We start from the raw sequence: 15,708 nt of genomic DNA, 5'->3' as shown, positions 1-15,708 counted from the left end.
TCTGGAGAGACACCGGAATCACCTCAGGTGGAGCAGGAAGACCACCATTGATGAAACCGAGTAAGTTTTGCCCAGAGAGAAACGATTCAAACTGAGCTTTCTAAGAGATGTAGTTTTTCTGTGTTAGTTTAAGAGTAACACAGTTTGTGATGTTTAGTGCAGGAAAAGAGTAGAGATCCATGGATGGATTAACCAAGGACCTATTGTGCTCTGATACCATGATAAAGTTATAGGATCGACATTTGAATGAAGAAGATAAGTCTATTACTTTTGTTATTATTTCTCCTTAGAAAACTTGGTTACAATCCTGTTCATATTTATACTCTAAGGATTAGGTTTAACAAGTCACCTCAACCTCTAAACCCTTGAACCTATTGGTCAACATAATTTCCTGATTGGAACATCTGTAATTGCTTTTGAGACATTGCTTGACAGCTTCTTCATCTAGACTCTTCTTCTCTTTGTCTTGTTTTGTAGGTGGGCTTGAGGCTTTCTTAGTGGACTCAAAATCCTTAGTGGGCTCTGGCTTCTGCTCAACGGATTTGGGCTTCCAAACCAACTTTGGCCCACTATCCTTTTGTTTTGTCCTCTTGCTGTCTAAACCAAAAGAGAATTCTTCTAGGGTTTTCAATTCTCTTTTGTCGTCTCTGTTGTACTTCTCCGAGGAATGAACCTCAGACTCAGATCGTCTATTACACATTAGGTCTGTATACAAATTTCGGCATAATTAAAAATCCTAAGGTCATCCCCAATGGGGGTTTTAAGAGGGGTTGTAGTTAAAAAGAAGCAAAAAAATAAATCAGACAAATCAAAAAAATATAAGAGAGCCTCTTATTTAGTAGACTCGTTTATGGAATAAGAGACCACATCTGTCACTTATTCGTTGGCTAAACCGAAAAATAGAAGTAGGAATATTTCTTTCTTTCGCTGGATATTGATCTCAAACGAACAATGGTTGGTTCATGTTTCTGAATCCAGAGACCACAGTTTCAGAGTTCGTGAAACTTTTGACTCGGTTACCCATCTTCTTGACTCAGTGATTCGGGTTCTCCGGTAACCGAGTTTGCACTAAAGGTACCACCTTTCTCTATATTTTGTCGACTAATTTTCCCAATCTGTAGTTTCCTATGAATTAGATTCTCGAATTCGGTTAGGGTTACACGAAATTTGAGATTTTTATTATTACAAAGGGGCTTCTTGAATTGGTTTAGGACAAGTGATTGTGTTTTTTTTTCTTTTTTGGCGAAGAGTAGAGTTTTGCTTTTGTCTTAGATTAAATAAAATTGAGAAGAATATCCATTATGATTCTGTTCATCAAATCTCTCTGCTTTGGAACGAAGTTGTGGTTATTTAGATGAGATGAGCTAGAAAAACCAAGCTTAGGCTTCTTCTTCTGCTCCTGCCAAGGTCAATTAGCAAATTCACACACGGTTTTGTCCTGAGGTTTATGATATTCTCGTATTGGTATTGGTTGTTCAATGCCCATTTGTGATTCAGGACACTATTACTTATTTGGTATTAGCTTCACTATTTTTGATGGTATGAATGTATATATGTAAGTGAGTTAGCTTGAGAGGTTTAGAGAGCTGTTGGTGTTGGATATGTGCTTCGTTTAGTTCGTTTGTTTGATCGCTTATGTATATGTAACATATTCTCTAACCAAAACTTTATACACTTGTGGTATTTTCTGAAATCTCATGGTGCATACACTTCTTTTGTTTTACAGTCTGATCTTGTAAGATAGAATAATGTATTACCATTGAGCCTGAACTCGTCGTATCATGGTGTGATTGGAGGAGTAAGGAGGCTTGTTTCACGAAACAAATGGATTGTGCTTTGTTCAACAACACAAGTGGAAACCTCTAAGGAAGAAGATCCAAAGACATGGGAAGAATGCAAAGAAGCTCTGTCTTGTTTTGATTTCAGTGTAGAGGAGAAAGACAAGATACTTGGAAAAGCGTTTGGTCATGTCCACTCGCCGTACTGGACAGAAGAACGAGTGAAAGAGAATCCAAAGGTGCGAACTTTGAATTCAATGGAGCCATCTTTAGGGAAAATTTGCGTCTAGAAATTTTGCGTCTTTAGGGAAAAAAAATTTAGAAATTTTGAGTGTTTCCTAGATCATCACTTTCCAAAGTCTCAAAAGCATGTTGCAAGATGATTTGGTTGAGAATATTTGGGAAAAATTTGGAGAATACAATTAATCATTTTCCCTTTTTATGAATTGTACTTTTATTTTATTATGTTTTAATGTTTTCTATGTTTAAAATTTTATGAAATGCAATAATTTTATAAACATATATCTCAAATGCAATTATTCCATATTCTAGTTTAAATGTTTTATTTTCAAATTAAGAGACTCAAAATTAAAACCCACCATTGGAGAGAAAAATCTTAATTAATATTCCCAAAGTTCTTATTCTACTAAAAGTACATAATATAGTAATTAAAAAATTTTAAGAGCTCCAAAAATATAACCCTCCATTGTGGATGCCCTAAGGAAGCCTATTTTTAAACTGAAACAACCATTGAAGACATCTTGGATTTACCAGCCTTTGACCTCAATCGAGTAATAGAAACAAACCTTAGATAGTCCAAACACGGCCTTAAACAGGATTATGAAGGCATATAGCTAGAAGCATTGATTCCATGGAATGTGAATGGTGATATGCTCAAATTTACCCTAGAGCTACTCTCTCAAATTAAGAGATCAATTGTAGTACTTAGGGATCGAATCCACAAGAACTCTAGATTCACACAATAGATTTAATAGTCTTTTAATTATGCTAAACAGAAATATTTTAATTAAATTGCAAAATAAAACAGAAAAATAAAAGAGTTGTAAATTCAGATGGATGAAACGCTAGGCCTAGGGAAATTCTCAGGAAATCATGGAAAATCAGATCAATTAATTAAACAAGCAAAATTCAATAATTAAGCACCGTTCTTGAACTCTAAACACAATTATAAAATAAATCAGTTCTCACTGCAAATATTATCTAAATTTAAAACCAGAAAATCCAAATCTCTTTGCAAAATTCAAGTTAAAAACCAGCAATAAAATCAAGTTTAGATAAGTTCACAAAATCACTAATTTAATTCTTTTTGCAAAAAGTAATTTTGCTCACCAAAAGTTTTTGTCAGGAAAATCAATTATATTCTCATATCAATCAATAATCCTAAGATCTAAAAATCCAGATGACTAATCAAAGATCTAGCATTAAAAACAACATATGGTGAAGAACAAGAAAGATAATGAATCCAAAATAACAGATCTAATAATCCATGAAATCCCTAATGAGAAACCCTAAACCTAACAAGCAGATCTACTTAGACATAATCAATGAAACACAAAACATCTTCTGAATAAATTGCATTTAAGAGATTAAAGGAATAAGTAAAGAAGTTCTGAATCTTCTCTAAAGGAGTCTTGACTCTTCTCTCCAAAAACTCTCTAAAAATCTCTCAGGGTTTTGCTCTCAAAAGTTGCAGGAAAAAATAAAGCTTAGGTCTAAACAATGACCTAGAAAACCTATTTATATTCCTAAAACACGTCCAGGGACTAGTGATGCAAATATGGAAAACTTTTGGGACAGCTTTGTAAATCTTCAAAACTTGTTGAGAAAACTTCCAATTTCTTCTTTGGCTCTGCATCGACCGATGCTGATATTGTGTCGATCGATGCTTACTTATGAATTCGTCTCTCAACTTCGTAGCTCAGCCTCAATGCTTGATTAAGCTCCAAATCTTCCTATTTAGCTCCATTATGCTCTCATCCATGCTAAATCCTATAAAGACTCAAAAACAATCTAAAAATACCAAAAAGACTCTATAGATAAGACATATATCATGGCTAAAAACACCTAAAAACCATGATATATCAACTCCCCCAGACTTAGCCTTTGTTTGCCCTCAAGCAAAACATAAACTTAGCCATGTGAAAGAGGTTTGAAAACGCAGGAACTCATTTTCTTGTTAAAGTAATGTCATGATCATATAAACCATAATCCATATGCTTAGCTGATAAATCCAAATCGAACCACCATGTACTTCTCTGTTGACTTTCATAGCATCCCAAATTCAAACCAAATTTCACTACTTCCTCCATTAAGCCTTTATTGGTGGGTCTCATCAATTTGATCAAATATCAAGAACCTTCTAGATTCAATCATGTAGTAGATTATTCTCTCCTCTCTTAGATTCAATTCAATTCATTCTTTTCTTACAGATTTCTTGGCAACATATACCAAAGATCCGACCAGCCACAGCTTTCTCCTGTCTATCTCCACCAGTTCTCCAACACCATCACCACCAGCTTAGATACAAAGGGCGCAGCATGATGACTATACTTTTAGATTCAATTCAATTCATTCTGTTTTTGAATCTAGTTTAAATAATATAAATAATTGAAATAGTTTGAGTGATCTATGTTATTAATTAATGTCAAAACTGAAAAATGGTGAAATTGGTTAAATAAAGGTATATCCAAAAAATGAGAAAATATTAATCAAGTGCTTAACAATTAAAATAATGTATATATTTAAGATAAATGTATAATGTTACTTGAAATAAAACATACTAAAGAAAACTTATTTTGAACATCACACGCACCAAAAAAAAAAGTAAAAAAATACTAAAAAAAATTTAAGAAAATTATTTATTTTGAACATCACACGCACCAAAAAAAAAGAAATAAAAAAAATACTAAAAAAAATTTAAGAAAATTATTTGTAATGAAAACAATTACAATAGTATTGGTAGATTGTGGAATTTTATTTAAAATTTAAAAAGAATTATATTTTTGGATAAATACAAATATTTAAAAGTTAGAGTAATTTTATGAGTTTGTAGATTTAGGATATCACAACAACTTCAATCAATAAAGGTAATCTTCATTCTTTCAATTCAATCCGATGTCTTAACAAAATATATCAAAGATCCCAACAGCCATAGCTTTCTGTTCTCTATATCCACTAGGTCCGCATCACCACCAGGTTAGATAACAAGAAGTAGGAGAGGTCAGAGATAACAAGAAGGGACAACACCTATTAAGAATTCAGAAAGGCGCATCATGATGTTCTGTTTTTGGTCTTTACTTTTCTAATTCTTTTCATCACTTTTTATCCATCATTTGTCTGACTTTGAATCTAGTTTCCTCCTCCTTTTTTTTTGTCTATACTTTTATGATCTTGTACACTTAAAATATTTTTTGTCTGTCACTTTTAAACTAGTTCAGTTTAACAATGTGGTTATTGATGTAGGATTAATTGAGCAAGTTTGTGAAGACCTCCATTGCCAAAGTGAACAGATGACACTGAGTCACCTTGCCGTAATCCTTTGGCTCCTGAGAAATATCCACACGATTCTCCATTAACCGATACTAAGAATCTGGTGGTAGTGATGCATTGACTGATCAACGTCACAAAGTGTGAAAGAAACCTCATAGCCTTCAACACATTCAAGATAAAGTCCCACTGTACCGAGTCAAATGCTTTCTTGAGATCAACCTTCAACATATCTCTCTTGGAGATGTTCACTTGGTTGTACCCTTGAACCAGCTCCGTGGCCAACAAGACATTCTCGACTAATAGTCTACCTGGAATGAATGCAGATTGGGTGTTTGAAATGAGGTCCGGGAGAACTGATTTAAGCTTGTTAGCTAAGATCTTCGAGATTACCTTATAAATGGTGTTGCAGCAAGCGATTGGTCTAAACTCTGTCATCCTAGAAGCATTTGGTATTTTCGGTATAAGAGTCTAGTGAGTTGAATTCCACTGTTTTAAAAGCTGACCAGAGGTGAAGAATTCTGAGACAGCTTCCACTATGTCTTTTCCAACCGTTGACCAGTTTGCGGTGAAAAATTCTGCACAGTAGCCATCAGGACCTGGTGCTTTGTTACTTGGTAAGGAGAAAAGTGCATTTTTGATCTCCTCTAAAGTGACTCTACTGTCCAGGAACTGAATTGCTGCCTCGGAGCATCGCTGTGGAACAATCCCTTGAATCTCCTCACACCGTTGATGGCCTTGAAGAGCCTTTAGATCTTAAGAGACTTCTATAGAAATCCACTGCTAGCTTCTGGATCCCCTGTTTTGAATCGACGATTTGGTTCTGCTCATCCAACAAGTAGAGTATCTGATTTTGTGCCATGCGTGAGGCCACAACGCGGTAGAAGAACTTAGAGCTTCTGTCTCCATCCTCCAACCAGCAGATTCTGGATTTCTGACGCAAGAAAGACTCCTCCGTTTTAGCCAGAAGAGACCATTTTCTATGTGCTTCCTTCTCTAGCTGAACATTGTGCGGAGAGTTTGTGCTCATTAGGAATTTTTGACTGGACATAAGTTCCTCATAAGCCTATGCAGTTTTCTTTTCCAGATTTGGATAGTTCAGCTTGCTAAATTCCGTGATGATGCTCTTGAGCTCCTTGAGTTTTTTGAGACATTTAGCCTTTTGGAACAGTCAAAGGTAATGGCATTCCACCAGGTACTTAACAGGATAGCAAACTCCGGGTTTTTTTTTCAGGAGATAGGAACTTGAAGGGCTTCTGTGGCTTTGGATTCAGAGTATCCAAGAAGACACATCATGGACTATGATCTGAAAAACCTGGTTCGTAGAATACACCTAGTGATTGCGGAAACTCTTGAAACCAGGCATCATTTATCAAAATTCTATGTAGCTTCTTTGCTATCGGATCCACTTCGTTCTTGTTGGACCATGTCAAGGTGTTACAATGGTATGGTAGATCGGATAGACCGGAGTTAAGCACACACTAAATAAGATCACGCATTCCACGAGTTGATGTAACAGTACTTGGGTTGGAGTGCTCATGAGGGTACAAGATTTGATTAAAATCACCGAGAACCATCCAAGGGTTGTTGAGGCAATGTGGTGAAACTGCAATCTCTTGGAGCTCTGTCCATAGCTCCTTTCTTTCATCACTGGAGGTTGAAGAGGCATAGAAAAAAGATACCACTATCGCAATATTGATGAAAGGAAGCTTGACTAAACAAGATACCATCTGAAGATATTTGGATAGGATGGTAATAGATACCGACCGGTGCTGCAAAACCCATATCTTTCCTAACTCTTAGAATTCGTAATTATCCGCAAATCTCCATCCTGGGGCCACTCGAGAAACAAAACGGTGAGCCTTAGAGGGATGGACGTGGGTCTCTATAATCCCACCAAAAATAGGTTTATGCACCTTTAGCCATTTCTGAAAGCTCCTATGCTTTAATGGGTCATTAAACCCTCTTACATTACGACAAAAAAATATCCATAAAAAAAGATATGGATTAGAGGGTTAAAGGGCCTCCAGCCCTTGCTCTTGTATCTTATTCTTAAGCATTCGCTTAGAAATAACTTTGAGGAACCTATCAGACTCAGCTTCGGGATTATCTTCATCACCGGATAAGCTGTCTGGATCGGAGTCTCCCTCAATGGTTTCTCCCATGTCCTCACGGTAAGATAGGTGGGAGAAGAGATTTGCAGTTAGGTCGACGCAGAGCTTCCCCTCCTCAAGATTTAAGCCAAGCGATGAAGTCCGGTTAGGCTTGCACTGATTTTGTCCGGTGATGGAGCCTTACTGCTAGACTTGCTGGTTTATCCAGTTTCGATCACAGGTTGTAAACTCTGTTTTGAAGACCTTACTGGTTTCCATCAAACTATTTTAGGTTGGATGACAGGAGAAGAGGCTTCCACCAATGGAAGTTCGGATTAGATTGGGGCATTGCCTCATGACCAATCTTTCTTTGAACAAGGGCAATCCACCATGATGTGTTTGACTGAACCACAACTCGAACAGGTAGGAGGGGCTGATGAACAGCGAGAGATTGTATGACCAATCTTTTTGTAGTGACTGCATAGTGAAGGGAGCCAAGGACTCGAAACCCTGATTCTCTTTATCTGGCCAGATTCAAATCTCGCGTTAACTGCTTCCGGGAGAGGTTTGCGGGGATCAATGATAGTGTACACCTTGGCTACTTCCATGTTTATAAGCTTTTCCGTATGAGGATGCAGACAAACTGGGTGACCCACCTGACCTGCAATGTGTTTGAGGCCTTCTCTGTTGAAGAATTCCAGTGGTACTCCATGGAAATTAAGCTAGACAGGAACATGAGACAACTCTGGTTTTTTAGGAGTGACATCAGAAGACCATTTCGCCACAAACATTGTTTGGCCATCTACTTGCCAGAGACACTGACTGAGAATTCTTCTGCGAGTGTTCGGACACGGAACCTTAAATAGGAACGAGTTCCCTTCCAATTTCGAGACAGATATATCACGATGTTGCTTGCTCCATATCCCATTAATTATGGCGTGAACAGCTCCACGAGGAGGTGATTCTTCGTAGAACTGCCTGAGAATGAAGCTACCCCACATTTTCTTCTCGATGACGGAGTTGGGAATTGTTACGCACGACTCACCGGAATCTAAGACAAAAGGGGTACCTTTTTTTCTAGATGAATCGAAGTAATTTTAACTAGATTCTTCCAGGGGTGGTCCTCACCTTGAAGGGATGTCGATGCCGAGCCTAATATGGGGCCTTGTACTGTTGTGGAGGTGATATTTGTGGTTAATACATGTACACCGGCTGTAGCACCCCTGAACCGTTCAATAACTAAAACGGAACAAGGGCATCACGTATGACGCCCATAATCAGTCGACAAAGGTTCCCGGAACGAATCCGTTTGCCCAAATCAACCGGTCTCGAGTATCTTTACCTCTCGATCATGGCCTAAGGCTTTTCAACTTGTACCATGGTCGCGAGTTGTGTCAGTCCGAACAGGACTAATATATCATTCGAACGCTTTCAAGTTTAAATAAAACCGAATTTTATTTATTATAGTATCGTACTTTAAATCATTACAAAACAAGTATAGTTTCCTGGGCCCATAAAGAAAACTATACATAATAAATTTATCAGATTTTTAGCAAAAAGCTGTAAAACATCTAATCTGGGCAGCCTATGATCACCGCGGCAGCTAGGGGTTTACCTAAAGGGAATACCTGCAACAACAAAAGGTAGCATCATGAGTAATCTAAGAATACTCAGTGATACCGCCTAACTAACCTTTAAACAACACCCCAACTTGGACTCTATCAACAAACAAGCAACTAATGCAAACAACGCATGCATTAAGTAAATCAGAGAATCACGCAATCAAACAAATGCTTAAAGAAGCTAAAGTACTCAAATACAAAGTACTTGCACAACGACTCACATTACCACATGTACGATACTAATAAACTTTTCCACTTTGCCTTAAGGTCTTTGCTCTTCTACGATACGAATTTCCCAGCAGGCAATGCTTCCCCGACCCTTAGCCACAAAGGCTAGAAAGATTACATCCCTTTCCCAAGACCGTGTATAAGGGACCTATTCCCTTATGGTAAAATTTATTACTTCGTCAAGTAGTGCTCGTTGGTAGTTAACCACTCCGAGCCATTGGGACAATCACGTTATTGCCTTCCCAAGTCTTTAGAAGACTAATGACTTAACCCAAAAATACAAGTATCTCTAAAAACTAAGAATACTTGCAACATAAACTAACAATCAATCAAACAAACACTAGCCATGCATAAGCAAGACTAACACAACAACACACAACAAACTAACATGCTTCCTATCATAACAAATAACAAATAAAACACAACATCAAACAAAGCAACTCAAGCTCGTCAATAACTACCAATTATTGACTCGCAAGAAACGAGCAGCATAATGGCTATAACAATAACATAACCGATTATACTAACCTCTAAACTAAACATACAAACATATCACACAATAATAACCACATCAAACTAAACACACAATAATGATCATGAACTATACCAAAATAGAACATGAACCTAACATGCAACACATACCCTTAAGAAATTACGATAATAAACACAACTACCATAGACAACAAACAACAACCAAACTTAACCTCACACAAAATAAGGAAATAAATCCTAGACATGTGCTATTTCACATGTGTTCGGTACTCACAGGGTTTAGGCTGAAACTTGGCTTTGCTTCACATTTCCGATTAGCTAGATCCGCGCGAACTCAAAAGCTCTGGATTTCGCATCATCAAGATCCGCTTAGCTGGGATCTAAAAAAAAAAACTAGAAAGGAAACTGAACTAAGACTAGGCTACTTACCTACAACCTTGCTAACCTTCTTTGAATACTCCTTTAGCTACTTGAAGACTTCCCTTATCTCCAAGAACAACAAAGAACTTAACTAAGGTTTTAGGTAGATTTTGGGTTTACTTAAGCTAATGAACGAAACTGGGTATTTATACTCCTCTAGGATGGGTGGTGAGGTTGATTAGTCACCTAAACAAGTGTCCCACGTCCAGTTCTCAGCCAATCACAACTCGCCATTTTAATTTTGACCATACTTATCCAATTTCTATGCCAACACATGGCATTACAGCTCAACCACGTCCTCATTCTATTTTCTTGGCTAAAATTTGAACCACTTAGGTCATTTAATGACCAATCAAACACTTTTAACCGATTCCAAGCCAAACTTCTACAAATCATTAACCGTTTCTCGCCGGAAATATCTCGTTTCGACCAGTTTTATGTGTCATTGCCCTAAAATTAATTCCTCTAAGAAAACTCTGATTTTTCAAGATAAAATTCCCTATTTTATCTTCCTTTAGCTTCTCTAAAATCCTCAAGCTCAAATAAAATTAACCGTATAACTTTTCCTTTCGGTGATCGGCTAAAAGAGTCTCTGGCGACTTGATTTTCTAAAAGAAATTTATTCAGAGCTTCAACTTGATTTTCTACTTCTTGCTATAGCATCCTTAACTTCTTCAAGGTTCTCTTAATTTATTTTATGCTTGTCCTTAGCACAAAATTCTAATTCTGCTTCTTAGCGCTCTTCTGAGTAGCTTCTAGGTCAATTCTCTGGAAATCTGAAAACTGACTAATTCTTCTTGACTAAAACTTTTCAAGCTTCTTTTCTTATTTAATCATATGCCTTAGCCCACTGAATGCTTCACTTCTTCCTTCCAAACGGATTTTTAGTCGCTGGACTAATTACCGGAAAAATAGCGTCTCTCGCTAAACGGCTATCGGCTCCTGTTGAACCTTAGCGTTGATCCTTAAATAATCTTTGCAGAGCTTTTTGATGTCAGCCCTCTTGGCTAATGATTGACTCTAGTCTTTCTTCAAAGTTCTCTTCTTCAACAATTTATTCTCGGCTAAGTCGTTCGGCTATCTTACTACGAAAGATGTAATCAGATTATTTTTCTGTGTAATAATCTGTCGGGACAAGTGCTCTGGATTCCTTCTAATGAGCTTCAAACATCGTTGTTCCTTTGGTTTTTAACCAATCTCCCACTCCTTTGGTTTATTTCCCTCGTTGGTCGAAAAGTCTTGTTCGCGTCCTTCCCGTATATTTTTAGATTTAGTACGGAGTATTACACCAGCCGAAATAGGAGTAACTGCGGATACAGGGATTTCAGATCTGGGGTTTTCTGATTCTGCTACAGGCATAACAGATGGGGCGGCGTTACCGAGGTCTGATATCAGGGTTTTGGCTAGCGTCTTGGCAGATGCAGGCAAGTCAATTGGTGAAGAGGAGATGGAACCTTCGCGAGCTGATTCGGAAGATTCAGGTGGTGAGGTTCTGATATTCGTGGGATCAGAGAATGCGGTTCCAATGGGAAGACCGCGAAAATTTTTTTTCTTTGGATTTGGTTTGTCCATGAGGGACGGTGGGGACCGACGTCGATATCGGCGAAGATGAAAGGAGAAACAAAAAGATCGCGTTTTTGAGAAAGAAGTCAACGCTCAAAAGAGCTGCGTTCAAGAGAAGTCTAGATTGTACATAGTATATAAGATTATGGAACACCCGTGTACGTGGTAGATCTTGAAGTGTGAATAAAAAGTTAAAAGTAACAATATTGTACTCCCGGCCCACACCCAAAATAATTAACTCTCCTTTTTTGTAATGTGAGTACCCTATATATCTTACTTTAGAATACTCTATCCATACCCAACGATTGGCGGCACACATTATTGATGTCCAAATCATGACAATTAAGTTGTGGGTTTTCGTAAGACAAGTGATCGAAGAATAGCTTTTTATAGACGAGCTTCGACTATAAAAAGCTATCCTTCCGGTTAAGATCAAAACCCTTCACCTAAATTATCCATTATCCAGATAAACACACCTAAACGCCATGTGTCCATCCATTTCATATGCACACTTCAACGTAATTTAGTATTATCACCTCGGGAATTCTAGATTTATAGGTCGTATCTATCTCATTACCGTCCCCGCCCTAACTAAAATTATGAGAAATCCAAAACGCATTTCCATCCAGCCGCTCAAAATACTATTGCCAACAGCACTAACCTAACAGATTTCTCATGCTGCAACTCATTCAATACATCGAGCCTTCTTGTTCGCACACTTACAAACACGTTACTTCATATACATATGTAAGGACTAAATTCTCAATTCATTCAACATCAAAACATATATACAACTTTGAACATGCAAAGAGTGTTTTAATTTCCAGGTGTAAGCACAGCACAACATTTTTCTCACTCTATGCTCTTTATTACTCTTAAATGTCTCGCCTTGTAGCAGAAGAGACGATCATGCGTCGCCGTTTCATTCCATGGAGATAATTAATTAGCTCATCGTTGACTTTAGGTAAACTTCTCAAGAACGTTAGCGACGTTCGAAAAGTACAAGTCGGCGACGAGACTCCTGTTCATGAGTTCTTTTACCGAGAAGGTTCATCGTCACTGGACGGAGATGACGATCATCGCATGCGTCCTGTTCCCATCGTTCTATCTTTCAACAACCTCACTTACAATGTCTCTGTTCGCCGGAAGCTTGAGTTTCACAATCTGGTTCCATGGAGGAGGTCATCTTTCTCCAAGACCAAGACTCTTCTAGACAACATCTCTGGCGAGACTCGTGAGGAAGAGAGATCCTTGCCGTTCTTGGAGCTAGCGGTTCAGGTAAGTCCACTCTCTTATCGACGCTTTAGCTAGAAATAGATATTCGATGAAGCTAGAGACATAATTTCTTCCAGAACACTATATTAACCAGAAGTGTTGCAATGGAAAAACAACTGATCCATGATGAACATATATATTACCATATTAATTAACGCGCGTTACTGAAATGGTCTCACACACATCCGTTTCATAAGATTAGTCTCTTGGCTTGCCGTATAATTCAAAATGTTTTCACAATTAGAACAACATTATCGAAAATTAAATTTACAAGAGACAGCCTACGTACATGTGTAGTACATACTACATGCATTTCACGATATATTATAATACAATGTATGTGAAACTGAATGTAATAAAGTTATACGCTTTATACATTTTAGGATCGAATCAAATAAATTTAATGGGCTTCGTAATCTGCAAATGGGCCAAAGAGGCTGTATGGGATTGATGCAGCAGCGGACGTGTTCCACAAATCCAAGTCTACGTAGGTTTTGTGTGTTTTCTCTTTTTCTTTTCTTGCTTAAGTGATAAACTCAGAAGTGTTTTGCAATATTTGTAGAATTAGGAAGAAAGGTTTCGTCCTATAAATACGTCTCGTGTTGTTATTTCGGATCATCTTTTGCCTACAATACCCAAAAGAGGACAACGATCCAGTACTGTGCATTCCTTGAGAATTCAACCTTTGGTAAGTTGATTTATTTCTGTCTCAGTTTCAGTTTTCGTTTTTCGTTTTGTTAAAAAAAATTTCTATTGGTAGATTATTATCGATACATTCATGGTTATGTATTCGTTAATTGGTTAAATATACTTGAATTGTGTTGTATTTCTTGTATTGATTTTCTTTCCTTTTTCCAAATTTTTTAATCTCTAGGGTTGATTATCTGTTTAATTTATTAGATTGGGGATACGTTGTATATTAATTTAGGAACACTAATATCTATTTTTGTAGGTATTTATGATGATGTAATTACCAGTATTCATCGCGTTGAGAATATATATATATATATATATATATCTTTAGTTTGTTTTTTGTTTTTTTGTTTGTTTGTACTTTGCTGATTGATGTTAATTAGAATCAAGGACGTATGGAGGTGTCGTTGGAGGTGTTGAAGCTTGCCGCTGTTGCGATCGGTGTTCCATTGCTCGTACTCTTCTGCGCGCTAGAGGCCGTTATACACGAAGGTCGTGAGCTACGTCTAAAATACGACCAGATGAAAGCATTGCCGCACTGCATATGCGGTCGCAACCACTGCCCAGAGTATCTCAAAGATCTCAAAGCACTCGAGAAAGCACTTGAAAAGTCCAAGTGCAAGCATATTAGATCTATCTTCACTAGTTTTAATTAAGCACACGACCCATATAGATCGTATTAATATGATTACAGTATTTTCTTGGTCAAAAAGAATACATAAGTTTGGTAGATTTTCTTCTTCTTTTATGGTTATGAATTATTAAGGGTCTCTAATGACGCCTTTCATTTATTTATTAAATACTTGTTTAATTTCCATATTGTTTTTCTTCAGTCTTCTCTTTTTAATTTTTTAAATATACATTATTCCTTTTTAATAAGCTACAAATATTTTCATAAAACATATATAGCAGATTCTACATCATATATAATGTTATTAGTTCTGTAACTATGAAAAAAAAATAGTGAAATATATCGTAAACAAAAACTAAATCAAACAATGAATTAGATTTAGGTGTGATTTGTCATTAACAACCGTGAGCATTATGATGCGCATGTAAGGATCGCAAGCCAAGTAAAGATTCTTCACCTCGTGAACAAATTAAGAGAACGTAACGTGTACTACATATATGTGTAAAGAAAGGTGTCGATGATGGAGATCAGCGGATGCTGCCGCCAAGGGCACGAGCTTTAGATTCTTTTAGTTTTGCTCTAAATGTTCTGTTATTCGTACTTGTAATTGCTTTAGTTTGCTTGCTTTCTTAATTATCTCCACATAAATAAATGGGACTCTCTACTCTCTAGTCTCTAACTAACTCTCTCGTATCTCATCCATGATCCTTCATTCCTATGTCTATACGTATACTACACGATGAATAAAAAGCTTGTTATATTAAAGGTTATTATCATTTGGTCTGCCCAAATCATGCTTGTATATATAATCTATCATCGTACCAACTTAATCTTTCAGTATTAGAAAATAACTAATTTAGAAATTACTCAGGATTTAATTTGTGAAATTAGTATCAAAAAAACAAGCCAAGAAATTAGAAAATGTTGCCTAGTTTATAATACAATAAACTTTAATTCACACAAATTAAAATCCCATTACACCATTTAAGTAGCTTACATGGCTTGGCTAGGATAATACCCGCACATACAGGCGAGTTTTTTAATTTACAATTTGTTTAAAAATTTACGTCAAAAAATCCTAGTCGACGTGTAGTTTTTTGTGTGTGTTTTTATTTTTCTTTTTAATTTTTTTTTTCTTTTTCTTTTTCTTGCTTAGGAGATAAACTCCAAAGCGTTATGGAATATTTTTGGTTTAGATTTTCTTTTAGAATTAGGAAAGATTTCGTCCTATAAATATGACTCGTTATGTGTTGTTTGAATTTGTGGAGTTGGTTTCTCTGGTAGGTCATTTAACTATCAGTCATTTTTTTCTTTTACGGCCATTATTATTATACAAGTGTTTTTTATTAATTTTATTTTTTATATAAGTTATATTGAAAGCAATGGAGTCAATGGAAGCCGTCGTG

This window comes from Camelina sativa, chromosome 14 (genome assembly GCF_000633955.1).
Source record: "Camelina sativa cultivar DH55 chromosome 14, Cs, whole genome shotgun sequence".
In the NCBI taxonomy this organism is placed as follows: domain Eukaryota; kingdom Viridiplantae; phylum Streptophyta; class Magnoliopsida; order Brassicales; family Brassicaceae; genus Camelina; species Camelina sativa.
The sequence above is the reverse complement of the archived record's forward strand: the minus strand, read 5'-3'. Positions refer to the sequence as shown.